General features: G+C 41.4%; 1 protein-coding gene and 1 long non-coding RNA gene across 13 annotated transcripts in view; both read right to left on the reverse strand.

Annotated features, from left to right (window-relative positions):
* The window catches only part of BCAS3 (BCAS3 microtubule associated cell migration factor), a 357,486-nt gene that overhangs the window by 124,110 nt on the left and 208,139 nt on the right, over positions 1–25,237 (reverse strand). The window lies entirely within an intron of this gene.
* The window catches only part of LOC125184023 (uncharacterized), a 58,900-nt gene continuing 33,663 nt past the window's right edge, over positions 1–25,237 (reverse strand). Inside the window, exon 2 of the long non-coding RNA XR_007167095.2 lies at positions 1–25,237. This exon is cut by the window's right edge and continues 6,642 nt beyond it. This is a non-coding gene — a long non-coding RNA (uncharacterized lncRNA).

Genomic DNA, 25,237 nt, shown 5'->3' on the forward strand with positions numbered 1-25,237 from the left:
TTTTTCTGTGGTTTTTTTTTTTTTTTTCAGAGCAGGAATATGCCATGCAGGATGCAAGACTGTCACACTGTCCCTGCTGCTGGCAGCCAGGAACTGGTAATGCTCACACTCCTGTAAGCCTGTGTGCTGCTGCTAGGGACTCAAGATTAAAAAAAAAAAAGTTAATTTTCCATCCCATATTAAGAAAACTGAAGAGATACAGTATTCAAAAACATTTGCCAACAGTTTCCATTAAAATACTGCCATTAAGTAACAAATACTAAATTACTAGATATAAAATATGTTTTCAAAACATTTTTCATCAGTAGGTCAACGCTGCTTTAGTTTGGTGCACGTTCTGTCTGTCGTTTTGACTTGGCACCCTGCTACAGAAATTCACTTCAAACGCCTGAGTGATTCTGAGTGATTAAAACAAGCAAGCGAAACCTCCAGAAGTAATTCCATTTGTGGGTATTTCCTTTAACAGCATTAATAATCTAATGCATTTAAAAGCAAGATTTAGAATTACAATTCACTTGTATTTCACAGGATTAAAAGTGCAATATATGTAATAAATTCACAGCACACAAATGTAAATATATCAAGGTATTCTGACAGCATCTGTGTTTGTTGTGCAGGATTTCAATGTGGAGACCTCTGTAGGTCATTTACATTTTACTTTGTCAAGCTACTTCAATGATATAAAATCCCAAGGAAACTTTTATTATTCAGATAGGTCTGAAAGTATACATTCAGGGGGATATAGCTTCAAGAATATGCTGATCAGGAGAGAAAACCGAGTACAGGTTTCTCATCAGGAGGTACACTTATAATACAATAACACAATCCTAAGTGACCTGTACACCTAATAGAAAATCTTCCACAAATTTCTTTACCTCTTGTATTACCGATAATAAGTTTATGAAAAAAAAAGTTACTAAAATAACTATGTTCTTTTGTTACTCTGAAATACCAAGAACTGTGAGAACACTGAAAGGGATTTTGTATGCCAGTATTTTGTACGTCTCTCCTGCTGCTGAACCTAGTAGCATTCTCGGTAGAAACAATAAATATGTTAAAGAAACGCGTGCTTTGAAGAAAGGAGAATGGAAGGAAATACCACTCATGGCAGCTGCTGGCTACCTGGGCACGGAGGAGCCCTGCGCGCGTCCTCGCCAACCCCGCACAGGGTATTCTCATCTCCTTTTTCACACGAAATCCCATCCTGACCCTGAGAATCGCTGTCATCAAAACAAGTACATTTCCATGAAACATATCTCCACTGTGAAAACATTTAATAAAAACATTCCCATCCCATTCTAATTTTAATTTGCACTAAGTTTTCACCCAGGCAATGCGGAGAAGAACACAGCTATCTGACTTCTTCCCCCAAAGCACACCGGGGTTTTTGAGTTCCCTGCCCAAAACGTGAACTGAAATCAAAGGTGCTTCAAGGCACACCGGGCAAATTAGCACTTAGGAAAATTAAGGTTTAAGTAAATAAATAAAATGCCACTTAAGTATTACACAACTCTTTGGCTATATCTATGGTAAGACTACTAAATAAACCCCTCACAAGAAAAAACGCACACTGAGGGAAAAAAGGATTGTTATTTTTAACACTGATAATTTTGTTTAAAAGAAGATTCCTTCCTGCGTTTCATCATTTTACGTTATGCTCTATTATAGAAACTAATGTGGGAAAAAAAGTTCAGAAAAATCCAGGCCCAAAATATTATGGAAAAAAGAACCACCAAATGTAAAGGTCCTGTAATACTTGGTATCTCTAGATTTTTCTGCACTGGTTCACATGACCCCCCATTTATTTTTAGAAAGGCAGCAATTCCCACTTGGATACGGTGCAGTACCTTGTACCCGAATGTTGCTTTGCACAAATAAACCACAGAAAGTGTTGACTTAAAAATAAAACATTGGAAAAGGAGAAAGTTTTTTGCTCTGTGAAAATTTCCGGAAAAGCTGTAAACAAAGGCAGGTTTGGCTCAGTGGTTGAGTGACTCTGTTGAGCTGTTGAGGATGGAGAACATATCAAACCTCACAGAGTGAGGAAATGTTTGTAAAACAGTTAGTAAATCATAGGCAGCAAGGTCACCATGTTTAACAGCAGGAATGACACTTTGCCAAAACCCCAGCTGTGAAAGGGCGTACACACACGCGGGTTTGTGTCTCTCTTCTTTTTCTTCGGATCCCGTTTTTAATTAAAAAAAAAAAACACATCTATTTCTTTAAAAGCACTAAAAATCTACAAGATTTCAAATTCAGGATGTCTGCCAGGACTGAAACACTCATCAATCAAATAATCTCACTCACAGGTTTTGTTTTACCAAACAGAACGTAAGCTGTGAAAGCACCAGGAAGTTCTCCGCAGCCTGAATGATTTCCCTACAGATTGATACCGACCGACCTCTTGATCTCAGGCACAAAGTTTTCAGTTCTAGCTGCGGATCCAAATTCACACACGGGGAAAAAAAACACCCATCTGGTGTTCCTGGGAACTGGCACAGACAGAAGGTGAAATTATATATTTTTCAATACTACGTTTCAAAACCCGTGTATGCATATGGGGAGACCAATTCATCTTATGCCAAAAAATCCAGGAATTATTATTTCAAGTTGAAAAGTTGTCATGAAATCACTTCATAATATGGGGAGATTTACAAAACGACTCACCTGCTACCGTGGACTCAAACATCCTGCGGTGTGTCACTGGCAGGCAGCATATAGCAAAGGAAGCACTTAAGCACATACTTGACTTCAGCTCCTCGCATGTTTGAAGTTAAGCATGTATGTAAGTGCTTTGTTGGACTGCGGCCTGTATGCCGGGCAGCCACGATATAAAGAAAAAAATTCCTCCCAAATTAATTATAAATTTAGTCACTATTAAAACGTCGGGGTTTAAATTACAGTTTATGATGAGGTTTTAAAGCGTCCTGCTCCTCTGGTCCCTGCATCATGGGACAATGGGAATCAGGAGCTGGGGAGAAAAACTCGGTCTACAGCGATGACAGAGGGTTTCACTTACTGAGGAAGAATATTCCTCACCGGCCACGAACCCACGGGGCACTCCTCCTTCCTTTAGGTGGCAGAAAAGTGACACTACAGTTAGAGCCACAGTTGGTAGGAGATGAAACAAGAATTAATTTTTTCAACACATGTGAAATGAAAGAGCTACAGAATGGCATTAAGCCATTAAAAGTTTAATACCAAAGCTAAGCATTCTTGCTTCATATTGGAGGAAAACAGGAGTACAGAAATATTATATTTGAGGAGGAGTTTTTGCTTTAAAATATTTTCTGTTTTATACCATGAATCCTTCCTTTTGGTCCAGCTCTGCTGCCTGCTTTAGAAAGCAAAAGTTAAATGGCTCCTTAATCTGAACCCTACACATCTCGGACCAGCTCACAAAATGATGAAAATATTTCCAGCAGTTCTCCTCACCACCGGCCAAACCAAACCCTTCTAGCGTCTGAGCTTTTTGTGTGTCAGGCCATGAGGAACCCACTTACAGACGTAACCTTTGCAAACAAGCCTCATGCTGCTTTCCGAAGCACTCCTAGCCCTCGGCCCGGCTCTGAGAAGCCCTGCAGCCACGGAGGGCAAGCCCAGCGGTGCGTTAGTGCAACCGAGCACTGAAGTCTCCTTTCTACGTGAAGGAAGGAAATGCCTGTAAGCTATGGCTTCTATTTTTCATTGGTTTTGCGCTTCGAAACCAAAGATGGCTACCAAGAAAAAATACCCTTTGCATAAATTTCATATGGAAAAGTACTGAAGAGTAACTCACGAGTGAAGCTACACTGATAGGGATAGTTGTAAGGTTGAAGTAAGTTAACAGCAATTCATACAAGCTGAGGCCAACTACTGTTGTATATAGCAAAGCAGGAGTTCTTCAGGCACATTGTATTTATAGAAATGGGAGTATGATTGATCCCATTTACCAACAGCTCTGCCAATCAGTGTATCAGGAAGAAGAGGAAATTTATCCCAGAGGAAAGTAACTGAAAAATCCTAAGACAGGTCAGTTTAGAGTTATGTAAACCTGAAAGTGACTTAAAATAATTAAAGCACGGTAATGTAACTTTGATCATTTTTACCTAGCTCTGTTTTAAGCAGAGAGACTCCTTACATAGAAAATCCTACAGTGAAATGATGGGCCTGACTATTAATTAACCAGTTGTGTGTGTGGCAAATTTCCATTTGGCTAGTCTTCTAGAAAGGAATTAGTGTTCCATTTTATGAATTCTTCTGTGCTCATTACATGAAGTTTTCAGCATGTCAGCTACTGTAGAGCTTATTTTTCAGCCTTTTCTTCTTCTTTGGTCTTTCCTGTTCAAGTTCTGGTGAGTAATATGGATCAGTTGTTCTTTGTTGAGCAGTTCAATGAGATTAAATCAACAATACATTTTAAACTGCCAGTACATAAGTTAAAATTTACCTCCCTTAATCCATGTAATGTGCTTTAGAATTGTACTCCAAGAACCAGGGATGTTAATTAACAGACAATACGCTTACCATTTAATTACCAGAATTTCTAAGGAAAGCTCTTGTTACCTGACATTGTTTCGCCACCTCTTGTTTAATGCACAACCCTCCTTCCACTACACCTGAGATCATCCATCACTGAGATATCAGGAGCCTGTTCCAACCCACCCTATCTTAAGTCTGTAGGAATAGAAATTTGTTACCAACGAAGCTAAAAGCGTACTGAAATGTGCTTCAAAAGCAACTGGTGGAGTTAAGAAATTCACACGAAGCCCTGTTGTTACAGGTGGTGGCTCTTCTTTGTCAGGAAGGCTGCAGATCACCAACACGGGAAGCTCGCATCTTTAGCCCAGCAACACATTTCCCTTGGACAGAAAACTGGCCCCAAGTAACATACGCCTGCTCAGTTTCCTAAGCACCACATTTGTTATAATGAATAACAGCATTTATTTTCACATTCTGCAAGGCAAATTGTGCGCCCTGAAAAAGGTATTTAACTTGGATTCCAGACCTGAAATTGTTCTAGTGCATTCCCTGGATGTTACCGAACTCAGATCCTTCCTACCAGTTACTTCGTGCAATAGTACTTGAAATACTTTGATTCTTCCCTCCCCTTGGTCTTTTAACTTAATGCACCATCATCATCTACTGCTGCCAGCTCCTTGTCCTACTTAGACTACCTAGACTCCATTTGGTTCTCTAATTTTTGAGTTTTGTTTCACAGAACTGAAACTGTAGGTAGGCACTTCAGAAAATCAAAAATAACTTTGTCAAGACAGAAACCTAACAGCAATCTGCAGAGGAAATGGCGCTGCTCAGCTTTGAAATGACCGTGTTTGCTTTCTCCCTGCTGAATTCTTCCACTCAGCTCACTGCTGGGCAGGTAGAGCCTGGCTCAAGTGTCCACCTCTAAAATTAACCCGTGGTATCTGGTCTCCACAAGCACACTTCAGCAAGACAAGAATTAAGAGGAAAAATTCAGCAGTCTGAAACTGGCAACTACAAAAAGAAATCAAGAAGTTTATTAATACTTAATTAGTTTTTCCTCTTATTATTCCTCTGTTTACTCTTTATGGTGTTATAGCCTCTCTAAAGTATTCTGATTTTACTACATATTCTCTTAAGATGCAAAAGTCTCAAAGTAGATTTTTCATTACAGTCATTTGACTATTTCTAAGTAAAAATGCTGCCAAAGGATCTAAGACTCATTTCTTTGGTAAATATATTTTGAAGTGGCCACGGTGAAGCAACTTCAGCTTTCTTAAATATCCCTCGTGTCCATTTCTATTTAAAATCAGCACTTGTCTCGCACCAAAGCAGGGGTCGGGCCTTATCTGGCAGAGATTGCTGGCCCTGGCCGGGCCGGTCGGTGTTTCCAATTTCCTTATATAACAAGGCTCTAATGTTGGGGAGGAAGTGGGCAGATACTGAGAAATCAGGGAGGATAAAAAGCACTAGACCCGTAACCTCTGAGGTCAAGAGGGTATGACTTCAGGGCCTAACAGTAAGGTGGAAGGATGTGTTCAGGTAGTTTTAAATTACCTTGTTTTACTGGTCTTTTCCAAGAGGAAAAGAGATAAGATCAAACACAGAAGATTAATATCGCATACATGAATATACTCACAGGGCTAACAGGAACATGTCTTTTTTTCTAGCTGCAAGTAGCTTCAATGAATGTTCTGGAGTTGAAAAATATTCTCTCCCTTACAACATGGCTGTGATTTCACATTTAGAAGAACTGCAGTGTTTTCCAGGAACTCCTTTAGCCTCTCTGTGAACAATTGCTTACAGAACCCAAGGATGAATTTCTATGACCACAATACACACAATACAATTTTGTTTTCCAAACACGGGCAGGTGTGGGCACAAGTACAATGAGCTGTACACAGAAGACAGAGCTTTAGGCATACACATCTGCACATGCAGCAGAAAGGACAGAAATCCTCTCCCCACTGAAGAAGTAGCTAAGTCCCAGTTTTCAATGTGGATACTCGGGTAATGACTTCATGACCATCCAAGATCATGGTGGTATGAAACGCAGGAGCCATGGTGTAAAATTAAGGAGCACAAAACACTACCAGCAACTATGAAAGGGCTTCCCTGACATCACCACGTGGATGGCAGTGACATTAAGGAAAGAATGTGCATGGCTGCCCAAGTTCCTGCTTCCCTCGTTGCTTCAGCTCAAAGACAAGATTTAGTGTTCCCCAGTGCAGGACTGGTGGAGTGCTCCTACCACACCTACACTCACTCAGCTTGGCTGCTGCCCGTTTGGTGTTGCCTTTTTTGTTTTTTTTTTTAATAACTGAAAAGGAGTCCAATAGGAAACAAATGTGGCAATCAATGCAGAAAAGAAAAAGCCTTGTAAACTGCATAAGAAAACCGTAAAGGAAAGTATAAACCACAGAAACTGTACATAAAAGGTGCAGTTTTTGTCAAACTAAAATGAAAATGTGGATTTTCAACCTGTTGCAAAGTATTATGTTTCATACTACCAATATTAGAAAAACTTGTAAAAACTAAAACTAAGAACTAATCACTATTAGGAAGAAGATTGTAATTAACTGAAAATTTCCATCTTATGTGACAAAGAAGCAACTATGACGCAGTCTGATGAAGGCAGCCTCTGAATTTCTGGGGAACTTCTACCTTCAGGGCCAACTTTGGAAACAGGCCTCTGCCTAGGATCCGTCTTTGACTTGACAGATGAGAATGTGCTAGGAGGACAGGTACAGGTAAAAGCAAATTCTAGAAATGCCCCGTATCTGCCGGTTAGAGCTCTGAGCAAAGCCAACCTAATTCTTTGTCTTTTCTTCCTGTGGACGTGAATTTATTCAGTGTATTTGGAAGACACGAACGGAGCATGATTCTTCAATCTGTCTACAAATGACCATGTTATTACATATAAACTATTCTCTATAATATATGTGCTTCACTTTTAAACAGCTACGGAGTGTATCAGACACCGTGATAAACACAGAAAACCGAGCGTGAATACCAATAAATGCAAGCCTTCCGTCTCGGAAACTCTTCACTTATTTGATTAAGTTAGGTGAAAAACAGAGCAGTCATGCTTGTAGCTTTTCTTCCTTTTTCCTTTCCTCCACTCTTTTTATTTCTAATGCGAATCGGAAGTCTATGTGGAGCAGCCTGGCTAGCCCCAGCCTAACCTCCCCATCTGGAAGGGAACTAACCAGCCTTGGGGCTACTTCCAACCCTTCCCAGCTGTTGGGTTTGGGTTTTTTGTTTTTGCGGGCTTGAGAAAGCATATTTATATAAATGATTGCCATATCCTTTGCCAGCTGTTGACCCTGCTCTTGTCCCGGTTGGGGCATGTTTTTCATTTTTAGCAGCCACAGACTGGAACTGACCCTGACAGAGTTAGCACGCTATGCAAACAGCTTCACGCGTTCTTGCTGTGACAGATAAGACAATGGCTGCCCAGTGCGAGCTGTGGGACCGGTGTTTCCCTTTGGGCTAATGTCACAGAGCCCAGAGCTGGAAGTACCGCTTAGAAAAAATAAATGATGAGATTCACAGCACCGTCGGGAGGTTTCCTGTCCCGTCCAGAAGCAGTCGGTGACTGCAGAGACCATTCCTATTAGCCAAGAGGTTAACAGAAACACACGTGTAAAGGCATTTTCACTGGGCCACATCTCACATTAGGTACCAGAAAGTTTCCTGAACTGAACTGTCAAAACATTCCTGCACTATTTTCCTCTACCTGTTTTTCCTCCTGCGGAATGATGAGCTGATGAGACTTCACTAAAGCCTCTGATAAAAATTGTAACTAAACCATCAGCTAGAATAAAATAATGACAATACCTATGACAATAATTTTAAACGTTCAGATCAGCACATCTGACAAGGCAAACTGCTTTCTCTGTATCCCAAAGCACTGCTCTGGAAACATATCCAGCACACTAAATACACCCTTATTTCCTGGTCACCTGTAGCTACGCTGAAACAAATGTTTTGAACTACATTTAAAAAGTACCCTGTAAAAGGGGAATGCTCTTAACAAATGCTCCTAAAGAAATGGCAATTCCTCACTTCGGGTGCTCCCTCATTAACTAATACTGCTGAAGTTAAATGGGACACAGACAATGAACTGTAGCCTTTACAACTTTCATAAGCATTATCAGATTTTTTGATAATAAGTAGAGGTGGCATATGTGTTCTGTTTAGTATGCAGAAGAGCCTCATTTTATTCTCAATGCACAGATTTAATTAAAAATAAATTTACTGTTAACGCTTAAAGTGGTGCCAAGATTATCCAAACAGAAGGTTTATGATACTTAATAATTGATAAGAGGAGGCAAATTCACAGATTGCAACTGATTATTATTTAGTAGGTCTGTTTTCAAAGGTGAAAGTGGCATTATAGCTAGCCAAAAGAAAAAAAAATCCTTCTTTTTTATAACTTCATATTTAGAAAAATGTGCCTTTAGTAAGCACTTTCTAGAAGCATTCAGGTTACAGATCACGACAGATCCACTGTTACTTTGGATACCACTGAAGGTATTCAAAGTGTTTTTTAAAACATCAGTTCCAGTCCAATTCCGTGCAAAGGGAGTTTTATTTATTCACGTATTTGTATTATTATTATTATTATTTAATATCAGCACACACAGATCAGCTTCTTTAAGGCCGTGAATCTCAGCTTGGATTTCAGAGCAGCTTTAGCACGATGTGCCAGAAATGTCCACAAGTGCTGAGAGAATTAACTGATGGGATCTTTGAAGCCTCTCTATCCCAGATTAACTAATGAAAAATCTGGGAAATCACAGTTCAATCTTCTTTTTTTTATGGCTAGATGTGTTTGCAATGGTTGGGATGACAAGATGCTCCCAAGCCATCTGGCTCCTCGCACAGGATTTGATTCAGAAAATTAATAGTAACACCATGGGTGTGCACATATTGCAACAATCCAGGAATCTAGTCCTGTTACACAACCGAACGCAACGATTTTGTAATTCCCTCAATCAGTTCTGTAGACTGAAAATGCTGATGCTAGCCTTAGAAAACATTTTCATGAAATCGTGTGAGCAGTGAATGAGCAATTCCAAGCGAGTGCTGCAGCTCCGGCTGCTCGCCCCTGCTCTCAGCACTGAGCCTCACAGAGCTGCTTCCTGACTCATGCAGCTCTTGCACTTTGGGGTGAAAAGCCTGGCTTTGAGCACTCCCCTCAGAATGAAAAGGGAAAAAATATTTTTCTACTTTCATGTATTATGCAAATATATCTATAAGTAATGTGGCTTTGTGCTTCCGCTAAGTGCTATCTAGCAATTATCAGCCCATGAATTAATTTTTTTTTTAAGACTATCGTACTAGGAGAGTTTTTGTGGAAGAGCAGAAGATCCATTAGAGAGGCAGACTGCACATTTTATTTACAAATCTAATTCAGAACACCAAAACAACAGGACTGTGGGAATTTAAGGCAGCTTTGGACAATTTTCTTGACTGTAACTTGGAAAATCCATGATTCTGTATGAAAAAGAAGAGCAGAAAAGCTTTTTGGCAGAAGTACTGCTTACCAGAAGAGACTTAGGGTTAAAAGAAACTTGTATAAATTATCTATGTTAGATAAATTGTGTATTAAAATGTTCCTTTAAAAGATTATTTTAGTTTGGTTCAGGATGAACATCTTACTATATTTTACATAATTCAAAGCTCATTCCCATTAAAATTCATTAGATCTGTGTATTCAAATCCACTAGGTATCTTTGGAAACACTAAGCTAACGTGTTTAACTGCAACTGAATTTCCAGCTTTCTTTAAAGAGTTCTAAACAGAGTATTTTGATGCTGCAGCGGAGATTGCCTGGCAGACAAGACAACAAGAGCTCTCAGAGAAACACCACTGCGTCAAATGCACGAGAAGGATGGGAACAGAGGGAATTTCACCCAGGTACATTAACTTTCAGAATGCACGGCGGTGGAGAGATGTTCAGGACTGTACACGACTCCAAACACAGTGTAACTTGTAAATACAGGGAACCTTAATGGGAACAGTTTTGTCTCCTAACAGCGCTGAAGGATTTCGTTACTGTGGGATAACACGCTGAACTAGATAGGTGAAGCCCTGCACTGCTTTTTGGTTATGAATTTGAAACCTCTAAAAGATTCCAGAAAATGCAGTATAGAAAGTATATAATAAAAAATTACTTTGACTTCAGAGCATTAAAAGCAAATGCTCCTATAAAAAGCAAGAAGGTGAAAGATCCTGAGGGAATATTCTTTTCCCTTGAACCCTCACAGTTGCAACGTGTATGCTCTGAATAAACAACAGACCAACAAGCCATCCTCTGCAAACCCACTGGCCACGATATTTTGAGCAATAGCAACACTTGCGTGTTTCCTTTCTCAGTGCTCGCTTTGAAACACCTTGGGGGGACTGTTTTTAGAGAGCTGCACTTTCTCAAAGGCAGATCCCTCCAGCACGCCACGCTGCACACCCAAATTACTCGCCACTTCTGCACATCGTGGTTTCAGCTTCTTGGTGATAGCCTGGATTTGTATGTTCCTGAAAAACCTGACAAAAGTGGAAAAGCTTTTCTGCGTGAAAGAAAAACTTCACATTTTTATCAAAAGCCTCCCCTAACTCACCGCTTGGAGTTCAGGTTTCAGTCACTGCTGCCGCCAATCGTTTTTATTTCGTGACGTGTCGGCTCAGCCTGACCCAGCTCCAACTGAAGCCAATGGAAAACTCCCACCGCTTCCAAGCAGGAGGGAATTCAGCCCTGAATGAGAACTTTAAAATCGGTGCAAAGATCAGGAAGCCCCTAAGAACAAACAGACACAAAATCTAACAGACCTAATTACCCCTCCCCTGCAGAAAAAACCCCAAACTCAAACCCTAGAAAATATCTTAGGGCCGAGTTCCCTGAGATTTAGAGTTTTATGAAGTTCAGGAGGCGCCGAGGCCCCAGCGCGAACGGGGCTGCACTATTTGCTGCTAAACTTAGGTTAATAGCTGATGACCCTTCCCATTCCTAACCTCGAGCACTGACCTCCTGACCTACCCCCAGTGATGGTGTTTATAAGCGTGTTGCCACTGGTGTAAATAAAAAAGGAACACAATGTGCTGAAATTGTTACTGGTGATGACAACTGACACACATTTTACACTGCCAGTGGGCAAAAACATCAATAAATAACTCCAAATCTGTTGTTAATGTGTTTAGAGCTTCTTGCAATGGTCATGTCCTTTTTGCTGTTTTTCTTCTTTTCCCCTACATGTCTCGTTACGGGACAAACAAAAAGCTTCCAATAAAGGAGCCGGCCAAAAATACAAGAGCCTATGGATAAGGTTTGGCATTAAGCGTTACACGGCAGCTGCAATTTCCACCTTCCAACCGACTCCTTCAGCTGCGAAAAAAGCGTGAAAGTATACTACAGCATGTATCAAGCAAAACGGTACGCTTTCTGAAGCCCTTAAAAAAAGAAAAGCACATGGCTCATGATGAAAACACAGGTTTCACGGGGTACTGTGAATACTACTGTTCTCCCTGCAGCTCACAAGAACCTAAAAAAAGCAAACTTTCTAACGGATTAACTTTTTAAAAAGAAGTATAAAAATGCTGGATGAGATTTAAGGACAGGCTAACTCCCATGTGCTTTTTTTTTTTTTTAAACCAAGTTCCATGTCTTGTTTTTAATTAAATAATTTGTTTCTATGTTTCCTATTCTAAACTCAATTTTAATCCAGATTGGAATTATAAAGTGATAGTCAAAGTTTTCAAAATATACAATCTTATTTTAAATAAATCCGAACACTTGTAACAGAGGCTTCTGTGCTTGGAATGTGTGTCTTTTACTGCATATATATTTTCATTAGTTCGTGAACTACTTCCCGTTGCAATATTACATAGAGTGTAACTGTTCACTTGATAAATTCGAGGCAGAACCTCGGAGGGCATCACGACAGTGGGGCGATCGCCCATGTCAGGGAGTGTGGCTGCACCCAAAGTGTGGCCAGTGCCCATCTCCCACCCCAAAGCCTCGTCCTCCTCTGCGACGGGCCCGCTGTGGTGCCAGCTGGGATGGTCCTTCCCTCTCAACAGCCCAAATGAAAGCAGAAAGGAAAAAAAAAAAACAAAGGGGAAACAAACAAGCAAGGTTTCTGATAGCTTTTAAGCATTTCTGAGTTGAAACAGTCTAGTCTTTTTATCTAATCATCCCAAACAACTTGTTAAGAGATAGCGTGGAACTCTGTTGCAGAGGCCAATTCCAAGAACAGCCTGAAAAACTAAAAATACAACACTGAAAAGAGTGGATTCCCAACAACCTCCTGGTCAGGAAATGTAGAAGAACACAGTATCAAAAGATACTGTTCAGAACATACTTCTCAAAGTCCTATTTTGCCATCTGTATTCTGGGCCTGGTGCTTAGCTGCTTCTCTCAACACAGCGAATCTCTCATTTTTATGGTGACCTGATAAAATCTGTATTTTCTGTTTGCTGCTGCTACAATTCAATGAGACATGAGCATGTTTGTAAAATGAACAAGTTATAAGAATGATTATAGTAGATGTAACAGCCTATAAAATATGATCAAATAATAGTCATCTATCCTTCTCAAAAAGAAAAATTAAATTATGTGTAATTGTAAAATCTAATTTACATTCTCCTATTTCCAATTTAAATTTCCACTTTTATGAAATATTCTCTGCTTCGAAGTTGTACATGTGTAAAAGATGCTTTGACATGCTTCTAATTGATTCGTTTTACACTATCGAAAGGATAACAGTGATTTGCAAAAGAATTTTTTTCTGTCTTGCACACATCTCTCATTTGCCCATCTTAATTCAATTAAAGGAAGTAAGGACGGTTTGACCGATGAATGAACCATATTTTAACTGAGGACATTTCTATGTAAACTGGAATATACCAACCACTAATTCTCAGCCAGTTACTTCCGATCTGCAACTTTTATTTTGAAAGGTCATGGCATGGTCACAGAAAAGAAAGAGGATATTAAATGCTGGCAAGTATTTTAGAGTAGTGCAAAACTACGGGCTGCTATCAAAAACAAAAGGTTTTAAACTCAAATGCAATTTATATGCAAAATTCTGTATTTAGTCCTAGCTCAGCGTCAGCATAGCTGGAAGTTAAAAATTAAAACAACCCTCTTCATTTGCAGTCCCAAAATGTATTTGCATAAAGTCAAAGTGTGATGTACAGGGTGTGCTCCGCGACAGGTTAGCGTGCACCTGCACATATCCGTAGTAATCAATAAATGTAATTTCTGCTATGAACTGTAGAATAACCTTCACGTTTCAGTTACAGTCTCCACACTGACCTGGAATACCCAGGAATATCAGGATATGTACTTAAAGGCATCAAAGAGGTTAAAAGTGGAACAGAAAGCAAGAGTCTTCAGCTTCAATGCTTCATTTAAACACGCTCTATTATTTTCCTAGGATCTAGAGGAGGTGGTGTCATCCACCTTGTACACACCTAGGAAGTTAGGAAGATAACGAGGGTATTTGTTTCTGTGTCAAGCAGAGGAGTTCTCCATCCTCATCCTCTCCCCACACATGGGCATTTTACTCTTGCACTGTAAGGCAAGAGAAGAAAAATTCTTTCAAGTTCAAGAATAACAACGCAGATCTGATTAGTCTCATCCAAACGAGCTGCACAAGGCAGGGTGGGTTCCGCGGCAGGGAGTGCTGGCTAACGTCAACACTTTCTGTAGAGTATTATTAGACAAAGACGACATTTTGAGGAGAAAAATATATTAATATAACGGACCGCCTATCATTCGCAGGATCAAACCCCCAGCACCTTTTGGACACTGCCACTTAACCTCACTGCTTAATGGGAGAGGTGCTACAGTAGATAATAGGGGGGACATTACAGTAAAGATCATTTTTAAGGAAATAGTTGCTGACAGCATGCTGAAATGAGGATAAACACATGCCTACTGCTTCAAAACAGCAGCAAAGGCTAACTTTTATTAAATAAACATGGCAACAACCAGGCTAAAGCTCACGGGCGAGACGCTCTGGCACAGGTGAGGTGAGGGCGATGAGGTGAAGTCCCCGAACCAAACAGTACCAGGGAGCACCGGAGGGGCTGGGAACCGAACTTCCACTAAAGAACAAGGCATGGCGGGGCAGGCCAGAGCACATCACATACCAGTGACGTGGCCGAACTGCAGATGAATGAGGAGAACCAAATGTGCTTTTCCTGACACCCAAGGCGGCCAAGAGAGTGCCCCCTTCACGCTCGCTGAAGGCCCCTGTCAGCTCCGGCCTGCTACCAGCCCTACCTGTCAACAGATCACCAACCCAATGGCTTCAGCTCCACTGCAAGGATGCAAGCTGGAGTTCGTGTAATTTGCTTTCCACTTTTAAGTCCCTTTGATGCCAGAAGTCCTCCAGCTGAACTGGTGGACACTGGAGAGGCAGAAGCCAGTTCTAACGGCCCCCAGAGAAACGCAGAAAATAGCGAATGGAGGATGTGCACTGCCGCTTTGCTTCGGCTTTTCAGATACGAGAGGGGAATAAAAGACACACGCATGTCCCTTCGTTTGTGGGACAGAGGTGTAACACCTTACAACTCTTTACCTTTATGGGAAGGGACTGCTCGGTTGCATTTGAGTTTGAATTTAAACCTTAAATATTATCCAAGCCAGGGACTCTGCCCACTCGTGCTGAACGTCAGCAGAGGCCTAGACCAAAGCGAGCTTCACCACCAACTGGGAGTGCGACAACTCCTGCGGTGCACGAGATCGCTCCTCACGGATAAGGTAGGGGGGTAGCTGGCTATTCGTTTTGTGCAGCATTATGAGTAAGGAGCGTCCAGCTTATATAAAGGGTAAGAATTATTCCCATTTGTGAGTTTTTCCTGGAGCGAGAGCAAACTCTACTAAATATTCCTGTCTGCCTCTGTGTGCACAAAGAGCCCGGCGCACATAAATCTATAGCAATATTGCTCTTAAAAGGACCAGGAAATACACACGGATGCCTATATACTGTACATAGCATTAAAAAAAAGCCTGTGCTCCTGTAGAGCAGGCACTGTAAATCGTTCCAGGGGAAGCCGGCGCTGTGTCCGCCGCGGCAGGCCGAAGCGTCGGCACCAGGCGAGGCACGCAACCTGCGCGGTGGCAGTGGGCACCGCCACCTCCGAGCTGCTCCAGCGCTGCCTCGCCATGCCGCCGTGTTAATGACCTCGCAGCAGTAGACAGATCCAGTCCTTCTGCTTTTCTTTCTCACTGAATGATTTCCCTAAAGCCAGAGCTGGGCAAAATGCCACTAATGCTGCCGTAAAACTCCCGCTGTGTTAGGAGGGAGGCAGGCGACTGAGGGTTAGGAGGTAATCAAGCTTACAGATTAAGGCTCGCTAAAGCTACAAGATCAGCACAGCTCGGGGTGTTTATTAACTCTTTGAAAACCAAGACGTATGATTGCGTATCACACAAATATAAAGGACATTTTCTAACAAGAGCTGACAGCTGAACTATTTTGCAAGATTAATTCTAATTTGTGCTGAGCTAGGAATACAGAAGAAGCGCTCTTTAAACCTATTTGGATCAATTTCATTATAAAATGTACCTCAAACCAGGAGACCGCACAAGCAACAAACCTCCCAAGAATTACAGGGAAGTAAAATTTGCTAATTATTCTTCCATTCAAAACCACTGCTTTTTAAATTGAATGATGGAATCGGAAAGTCAATGACTAAAACACACTTCTATGCCCTTGGTGGATTAAAACTCTGACCTGGGAATTCCTTGTTTTCAGCAGTGCAGAATGGGTTAATTTCTGAATATAAAATGAGGTTGCTGCAATCTGGGTGTTTTTTGTTTTGTTTTGTTTGTAACACAAAGCAAAATATACTCTACAGATGCTTGATTAAAATGCAACAGCTGTTTATGGCGGTGCATTTTCCGCTAATTTACTAGGGCAGATTTTTCAAGGAGCCTTGTTTTACTGCATCTTCATTTGCATAAACATTCATATAGCTGAGCTGCCGGTCCAATTGTCCCTGGCTTGGATAATGTTTAAGGTTTAAACTCAAATACAACCGAGCGGTCTGTTCCCATACAGGAAAAGAGTTTTGAGAGTAAGGTGCTACACCTCCGTCCCACAAACTAACCTGTACTTTGTACATATTTAACTTCTAAATCCTAAATATTTCATTTCTTTGGCACTGTATGCAACTAGCGTTTAATCTGCTCCTCACATCTGTCTGGCTAGACCCGGTGCCTTTTTTATTATTATTATTATTTCCCTTTTGTTTATTTGATCTATTGCATTCCTTAAGCTTGATGACTAATCCAAATTATTAACAAATACAAAAGGGTTTATGTAAATTATTGTGATGAACAAAAACAAATCACAATTATAACATTGTTAAGTGAATTAGGCAACAACGACTGCAGCTTCCCTATCATAGATTGAGGCGGATGAATTTGAACTTTATTGACAGTAGCAGCAGAAAGCCTTAATCACTAAGCACCAGTACAGTCTGGTTTTCATAGGGTAATGACCCATCTATATATTCATAACAAGGGTCTCATTCATCATAATTCATATAAAAAAAACTATTGCAAAACTAATGGAGAGAATGTGTGAAAAGTGATTGGATGGGTAAAACTGTATGGGGCTTGAAAGGCCTTAATTGATTTTATTGGGCTGTGTCTAAGCCTCCTTGCACAGTACATCAGATCTGTATCTAACTGCATTTCAATTGATTTTCACTGATAGGCTTCTTTCTTATGTCTAGGGCTTAAGTACTAAACTAATAAAAGGATAAAAGACTTTGTAATACAGGTTTTGAAAATAATGTGCACACATGATTTCTGTGGAAGAAAATTGTATGATATGTGTTTGTCCTACCAAAGTGGCTAGAACCAAATGTAATATAAAAAATGCAACTAATATGAAGAACATTACTCGGGGTGAGGAGGGTGGGGGGAAGGAAATAAGAAAAAATGTCCTTTGGCTAAAATCAGCTTGATTGTAAGCAGACTTGACTTCAATGGAGTTGTACCTGCTCGTATTAGGGGTGATTTTGACTGATATCTCAAACTTGATTGAAAGAGATTATAATTCACTTCAGATGCGGGTTATTTAAAATCGTGAAGAACTAACAAGTCATACATATTCTGATACAAGTATTTCACATACATATCCTGATAAAATTACCTAAAGCAAAATGAGCTGATCTTTAATTGTTTTTGTATGATTGCATTCTTGGACCTTTAGCATACAGGAGTATCAAACCTGTAGCAGTAACGTTATGAGATACAAAATACTCTTTAATGCAATTTTAAAATTTCCTCTGCCTTCATAGCATACTTTAGCTAGCTGCTCGTGCAAGCTCCAGAACATTGCTGATTCGGGCTTCCTATCAAACCGTCACAATGGAGGTGAAAAAAGTGTTTGTTGCAGGTAAAATTCGACATGCAGTTTGAATAATAGATCATATAAGCAACAGGTTCACCATTCACCTAAAGGGAATGCACATTAAATGCAAAAACTTCAATACAGAGAAAAAAACAGAAAATTTGGGAAGTGAAAATTTCTTCAGAAATACAGATTTTCACTTTTTCAGTCTATATACCGAGCCATCACTTGCTAGTATGATTGCAAACTACACTATCTGCTAGTCAGATGGTTTGTAACATCTGTATAACAAATGATAATGTATAAGAGTTGTTCTGGTTTTGTGTTTCTTTACGAGGCTTGGTGTTGATAATCTCCAAAGCACACCCATGATTCTTTAAATTAAACATAAGAATCTTGTCTCACAGTACAGCTAGGTTATCCATGTGTAAGAGCCCAAGCCAAGTAATTACACATCCGCTCAAAGGATTAGACACATAAGATTTCTTTAAATTTTTAATAAAACTGCACAGCTGTTGTAGGAAAAAAAACTTTTGTTCTAGATTTTTTAAAACCATTAAGCTCAAAGTGATTCACAGTTATGCTTCAAGAAAAGTACTTGAAAAGTATTTGTTAGGCACTTTTTTTTAGTAGATTTAACATCGTTTAACCTCATGGCAAGAGATTTGAAAAAGGAATAATCTAAAGGAAAGACATTTGGTCAGGTTTTAAAGAGCATTGCTGTGCTCTTACCAGAGCACCTGCATATACATTTAACTCAACAACACAGCTACTTAAGCACACGGTCCAAATGCTATTTAAGTCCAAATGCTGCAGCAACAAGCAAGGAGACTGCCTCCGACGCTGTTCTGGGGCGGATGGTTCAGAGAGAGAGGCTCCGACGAGGTGCGTGTAGCTGCGGTCCAGAAACGGGAAGGACCACAGATGGCCAGAAGTTCATCAGGCCAGGGCACTGCCCACACCACAGCACCACTTGGAAGTGGCAGGGCCAGCCGAAATACCTAACAGAAAGCAGGGATGTGTTCTTCAGCAGATAAAGGAGCATAGCAGGGAGGGAACCAGGACACGGCACGGGCAATGTATGCAGATGGGGGAGCAACACCAAACAGGTGACAGCATCAAAACAGACACCAGCAGAATCGGAATGAGCTGGCAAGGACCTGACTGTGCTGGCTGAACAGCATTTTTGGGAACACGGCCTTTTAGGCACCCTTCATACATCACATTCAGTCTTTCAGGAAAGAAAAGGAACAGAAGTGGACAATAAAGAGGGCGGGCTGTACAAGAGAGGGGGAAGTTCCCGAGGACTACACCCAACAAAGGAAGATATATTAGCAGAAAGTGCAAGGTCAGGAATGCAGAAATCTGAGTGCCTGCCCCTTAGCGAAGACGAGGTAAAAGCCCTAAGGCTTCCAGTTGCAGGCAGGTGAGGGGCTAGCCACCTGACGCGGCCATGAGGAGGGCAGGCACAGCCCTAGCAGTAGCACAGCAAGCAGAGATGTTCTGTCCTGCTGCTCAGTGCAGTGCTGAGACATCCCCTCAAACCTACACGCTCATCACCTGTGTTCAAGTTGAAAGCTTGGAAGTTACAGGGGTACAAAGCAGCCCGATGAGGGGAACCAAACCTGGCGCAGATAAGGAAGTGAAGGCAGCAGGGCCTTCTCATTTCAACTGTGCACCAGGACATGTGCACGACCACTCTGCAAACGCATCAGGGACAAACGCCAGGGAAGGAAAACCTTTTAAGGTGAAGGACATCACCAGCACAAACCCTGGTGCAGGTTACAAGACCCCCAGCCACCAGAAGCCAGGACAAGGAGGCAGAGCTCTGGCGTTAGGACGGCGGCAGGCAGGAGGTGCTGGGCTGGGGACATGCTGCCAGGTGGGCCAGCCCAAGTTTCGTCACCCCGCACCTTCCTTCCAGCCTCTTCTTTTAATTCAAGTATTTTACAGGACTTCGGCTTTGTACCTTGGTGTAAATTTAATACCACAAAGCTGTTGCAATAATATGCAATATTACTAAACAACCAATAGATAGGATTTACAAGATAAACTATGGTATGCAGCTATATTTACAATGAGTCTAAATCTCTAAAGATTTTAATGAACTGCAGCTGACCTTGATCAGTGATTCAAAGCCCAGAACAGCTTCTACTCTCTCACACATTACTAACCTTTGCTACAACATTTATCAATTTACCTTCTTGATCTCTCAAGCAGGTCATGTTTTCTAATCAGCCACTAGCTCAAAGACCTACATCCCAATTAAATTACTGAATGAAGACATGCATGAATAAAGGCTTCTTTTAAAAAGAATTAGCACTAAATACACTAAAATACTGGATCCACCACATCTGAACTGATATTTTCTATGTAACATGCAAGTTACAGACACGCATGCTGCTCAGAATTAGAATTGTTAAAACCATCCCTGAAACACACGGTTTCCTTGTATGTTTTTATTTTTGCTTCCACAAGTGCTCTGTATGTTACTTTGCCTAAATACTGACCCGAGCTTTAAATCATCTGCTCTGAGCTGTGAGCTCGTCAGGCGCTGGCATGTCTGAAATCTTATGGTACAGAAACCTACGCAGATGTTTATTATTAAGCACAAGAGTAGCTTCACAGACTTAGAGCTACGCACACTTAAAGTTAGATGCTTATTAAAATGTCCACGAGATCCGAGGCTCATTTTCTTCTTTCAATGCAGCACATGCATTTATGTCACTGCAGGAGAAGAAAGTGTTCGATGTGCAGCCGGAGGGCCCCTCGCAGCCCCTCGGGACAGTACACCCGACGTGCCCTCAAGGAGCAGGGCTGGGGCCCAACGCTCCGGGTTGGTGGCAGCAGCGCCGTACCTTGGTCAGGAGCCCGCGGGCAGCCCTGCCCCAGCAGAGATGACAGCAGCCTGGGGACGAGCGGCGTGGGGACACGGCTGCTGCCCCCCAAACCTTTGGGCCAGGCGCTCCTTGCCTCGGGCTGGGAAGCAGGTTGCGCAAAAGCTGCTTGCTGCTGCCTCCTGCGCTGCAGGCCAGGGGCGGCGTGCTGACAGAGCCCGCGCGGCGTGCAGTAGCTCATCCGCACACGCACAGTAGCTCGGATGCTTCCTGGATTTGATGCACATGTTGAGAATGGCTGTACCCAGCATGTGCGAGAGCACAGTCACACGAGGGGAAGCAGGGGTACACAGAGCACTCAGCCTCACAGCAGCCTGCGTGGATTGCTGTATAAATATCCTACGTGTTATTACTGTTAAGAGCATGCTGCAAGCACAGGCACAGGTAAGGAATCACCCTATGTATTTCTGTCTGTTTTCCTGGTTTTGTTTTGTGGTACTGCTGAAACCCAAACTCACCCTTACTGTAAAAGGGCTGCTTAACACCTGGGATCTAACACCACCACCTTTCCTGAATGCAAATATTTTTATAATTAAATTTTTAGTACAACAAAATTATTGCTTCAAACAGAAAACACACAAAACAAGTGTAACACCATGAGATCTGGTATTTAGAGAAGCTGAGCCTACACTAAAGCTAGCACAGGTGATCGATATCCCTCTTTAATCCCAGGGTTACCCTAATCATAGCACAGTGTCCTGCCTAGCAAGCGCTCTGAGCAGAAGATGCCTCATCACAGCTTCCTCCTGGGGCCCACGGTGCCATACTGGTGGCACCAGCATTTCCCAGGGGTCTCAGCCCAGGCTGTACAGCCCTAGCACAGAAAGATACAGGTGGGACTTAAAGGGAGATCTCCAGGGGTGGAAAATGCTTCTTGGAGATGTGGAAAAGGGCTGAGAACCCCTGAATTAAGGAATTATTGTCAGGTGAGCAAGTGCCTGCTAGTCCAAAAAGCGACGATGTATTCAGAATACAAATAACTGGTCAAACACCGTACTAATTTTCAATTTCCATTGTCTTTCTAAATGCTAATACTTCAGTTACATGATGAATTCAATTCGTATGTACGAAATACAACTGATGTTTGAAAAAGGTAGTGCTGGACCCTAATAGCTTCAGGATTAAACCTAAGGTTTTTGGCCTTTCATCCATGGTACTGCACGTATCTGTACCATTCTGCGCATACCAGTCAAATTGCCCACGTAATTTTCTTTTTTTGCTGCAGTAGTTATGGCAAAGATGATTTCCTGACAGCAATGCAAGGGCTCTGCCAAGGGTAACAGTTCAGGACCTCTTCGCTTAAGGAATACTTCAAGATATGTAAGCCTCATACGTATTGTGTTTTGATGACTGCTGTCACTGGAAAATAAAAACACATTGCAAAACCAGATCCGTGATCCCTATACGAAAATACTACTTGGACCAAGTTTAATTTATTTGTTGACAGAGAAGATCTACTGTGCTTAATGTAAAGTTCAATAGAAGTACATGTAATATAGATATCTACAATCATAACTGCAATAAAATAAGCTCTACATTTATCTGGCTGTTAAATGCAATTCTAAATTTATTAGTAAAAAGGAATCAAATTTGGTTATGGCATAAAATATCTCCCTTGCCTTACGAGAGCAAGCTAACCGAGCGCCATCCATCAGGACAGATCAGTGCTGTTCATCTCTGCCCAGCGGTTCTGGGCAGGGGCGGCACGCAGCGGCACACAGCCCGGCTGGGCGCAGCGGCCGGGGGCGGGCTGCGCTCTGCCTCGCGACAAATCCGCAAAATAAAGAGCAGCAGCTCCAAACACCATTGCCCACAGCAAGCGGCAGCCCTCCAGATGGCCTGCTTTGCCGCTGTTTGCAGTTATTACTTTTTAAATAAAGATGTCAGCTGACGTTCGAGTCCCGAGCGGATGCTGTGGGTACCCCATTAGGCAGAGATCCTTTTCGCTGCTGCCCTGAGTGAATGCGGGCAGACAGGCGCTCCCTCCACCCCTACTTCTGTACGGGGATTTTAGTAACTACTCACAGGGACATTCATGACAAAAAGAGAAAGAAAACTGTCTCGTCAGTTCCTCTAAATGCTATTTCGGTGCGGTAAGTTCTTTTCAAGAAGGATATGCATTATGGAGCACTTTTACTAATTGTACAGATCTTCCTGGTTACAAATTCCTAGGAACAAGAGGGTTTCCTTGGCGAGGGCTCCCAAATGTTTCTTTTTGCACTTAGCTTCGTGTGCTTGCTGCCGATAGTATACCAAAACTGAACTAACTTTCCCATTTTAATGTGGTTGTAAGCTTCCTGCTAGGCTGTGACCTAATTGAGACTTTTGATCTTAGCTTTTTCAAAACATGTTATTCTTCAGAGTCTGTAAAACATTTTAACTACAGAGCTCCTGCAATCACTGCTGAAAGCTACGGGGAATAAAATAATGAAGAAAGAGGGGCAAAAAAGTCAGTTTATCAAAGTCAGTGGAAATACAAGGTATTAATTATGCTAAATGAAGAAATATGGGCATTTGGTTACTTTTGTGGGTCAGAAATATTTTAATCTGGCGCTGCCAGCCAGCTGCCTCTCCCTGACCTGCGTGCATCTCTATCAGCTGCCGGATCACATCAAAGCCCGGAGAAGTGAGGAAAGCAGCGACCAGCGCGGGGGCCCCCCCGTGGTACCAAGGTCACCGATTTGACTGAAACCACCACATTGTTATCAATTACCATCGCTGATAAGGACACGACCTTTTTTGAGGCGCGTAAGTGGGGGGGGGGTATACGTGCAACCGCTTTCCCCCAAACTGCTCTTGGCCGGCTAGATGGGCTGACAGGGAGAATAAAACTGCACAGCAAATTTTAATTCTCAAATGGGCCTAAGTTAAAAACATGGCACAGAGTCCACTGCTGATAAGATACACTCAGATCACCCGAGCACAGCTCCCTTGATTCGGTTAACTGCGCCGAACACACGACAGAGCACAATTAAAGCAGAGGGGAAATTGTATTTCGACCCTACAGACGGCTCTTGTGAAGTTTCATCAAAGCAAGGCCAAAAATGTCTTTATTGTAGCGAGACCTACAGCAGAAGCACATGTAACCGAAAATAAGTAGTGTTATACAGTAGTAAGGCACCTAGTAAAATAAAAATATATTTTCAATAAAGATTAGTTCTGCATTTTATTTCTTAAAATTCTTTGATCAAGTAATTTTGGACTATATAAAAACAGCCAGACCTCCCTAACGTAGCATTCCTTAAGAGATTGTTTTGCTGCACACAAAATGCCACAATTTCATCTAACTATACTTCAGGTGACATTGCTCTTGTTAATTTGAAATATGCAGCAGTTTTTGCTCACATTTTTCGCAGACATAATAGTCTAGGAAAAAGGAAAGCTCCACATACAGACTATCCTATTTCTCACCCAGAACGAAAAACATTTTTACAGTAAGCTAACCATAGTATATCAGCATTTTAAAAGTTTCAAAAAAGCAGCACTGAAAAAAATTATGTAACTTAAATATATAAATTATAACTTAGTATATAGATAACTTAAATCCTTAATGATTTAAAATGTCAAATCTAATCAATTCCTATTGCATTTAGAACGAACAAGAAATTAAAATGGTAACACTGAATCATCTTGGCTTCTGCAGGTCAGAAGTCACTAGTTTACTCCGTATGCCCAAAATATTTACTAGCTCTAAAACAGATTTTGAAAGTATAAAATGTGATCATTCTGTGGTGTAAAACAGTTCTTATACATACAAAAGAGGTAATGAGGTGAAACTGGAAGGTACAAAGCTATATCATTCCAATCTAGTTACAGGTTTGGATTTTACTACATTTTTTCCCCCTAAGGGGACCAGAACTGCTGTATATGGTGATATGGAATTAAACCACTAGGATTATTTCATGTACTTTTTGAATTTAGAATGAAGTGTAGGAAATATACTCGAGCAGACTGTTTAAAAGCCTGTGGAATAGGAAGAGAGGAACAGCAGTATGCAGGCTTTAATCCTTTAACAAACTTTCCTGTCTGTGCCAAGAAGCAGAGAGAAAAATACATTTTACGTTTTATAAATAGTCGTGAACATAAGCTAAAGCATTTTGCCACTTCTGGGAAATCAATAAGTAAAAACAAGCCACTCATTTGCAAATAATTTATGTGGCTTTTTTTTTTTTTTTTTTTTGCTAATGCAGGACAATCTCCCTGTAAAAACAAGGACAATAACTTTATTATGTTCATAAATGCAATGCAAAGCAAATGGAGACTGATGCTACTTCTCTATATGCAGAACAAAAGGCACCACTTCGATCAGATACTAACATCAGAGACACCGTGGAGCTGCACAACTTGCTTTAGGCAGGGCAAAATTACAGAGCTTACGTAACCCAAAGAGGTCACAATTATTTAAAATACATTAGATAAGCTGCTATTTGTTGACGCTTAGAACTGCGATATCTGTTACAGGAACTGCTCTCGGAGGTCTGCGGAACACCCTTAGGAGCTGCCTTG

This window comes from Anser cygnoides, chromosome 18, assembly GCF_040182565.1.
Source record: "Anser cygnoides isolate HZ-2024a breed goose chromosome 18, Taihu_goose_T2T_genome, whole genome shotgun sequence".
Taxonomy (NCBI): domain Eukaryota; kingdom Metazoa; phylum Chordata; class Aves; order Anseriformes; family Anatidae; genus Anser; species Anser cygnoides.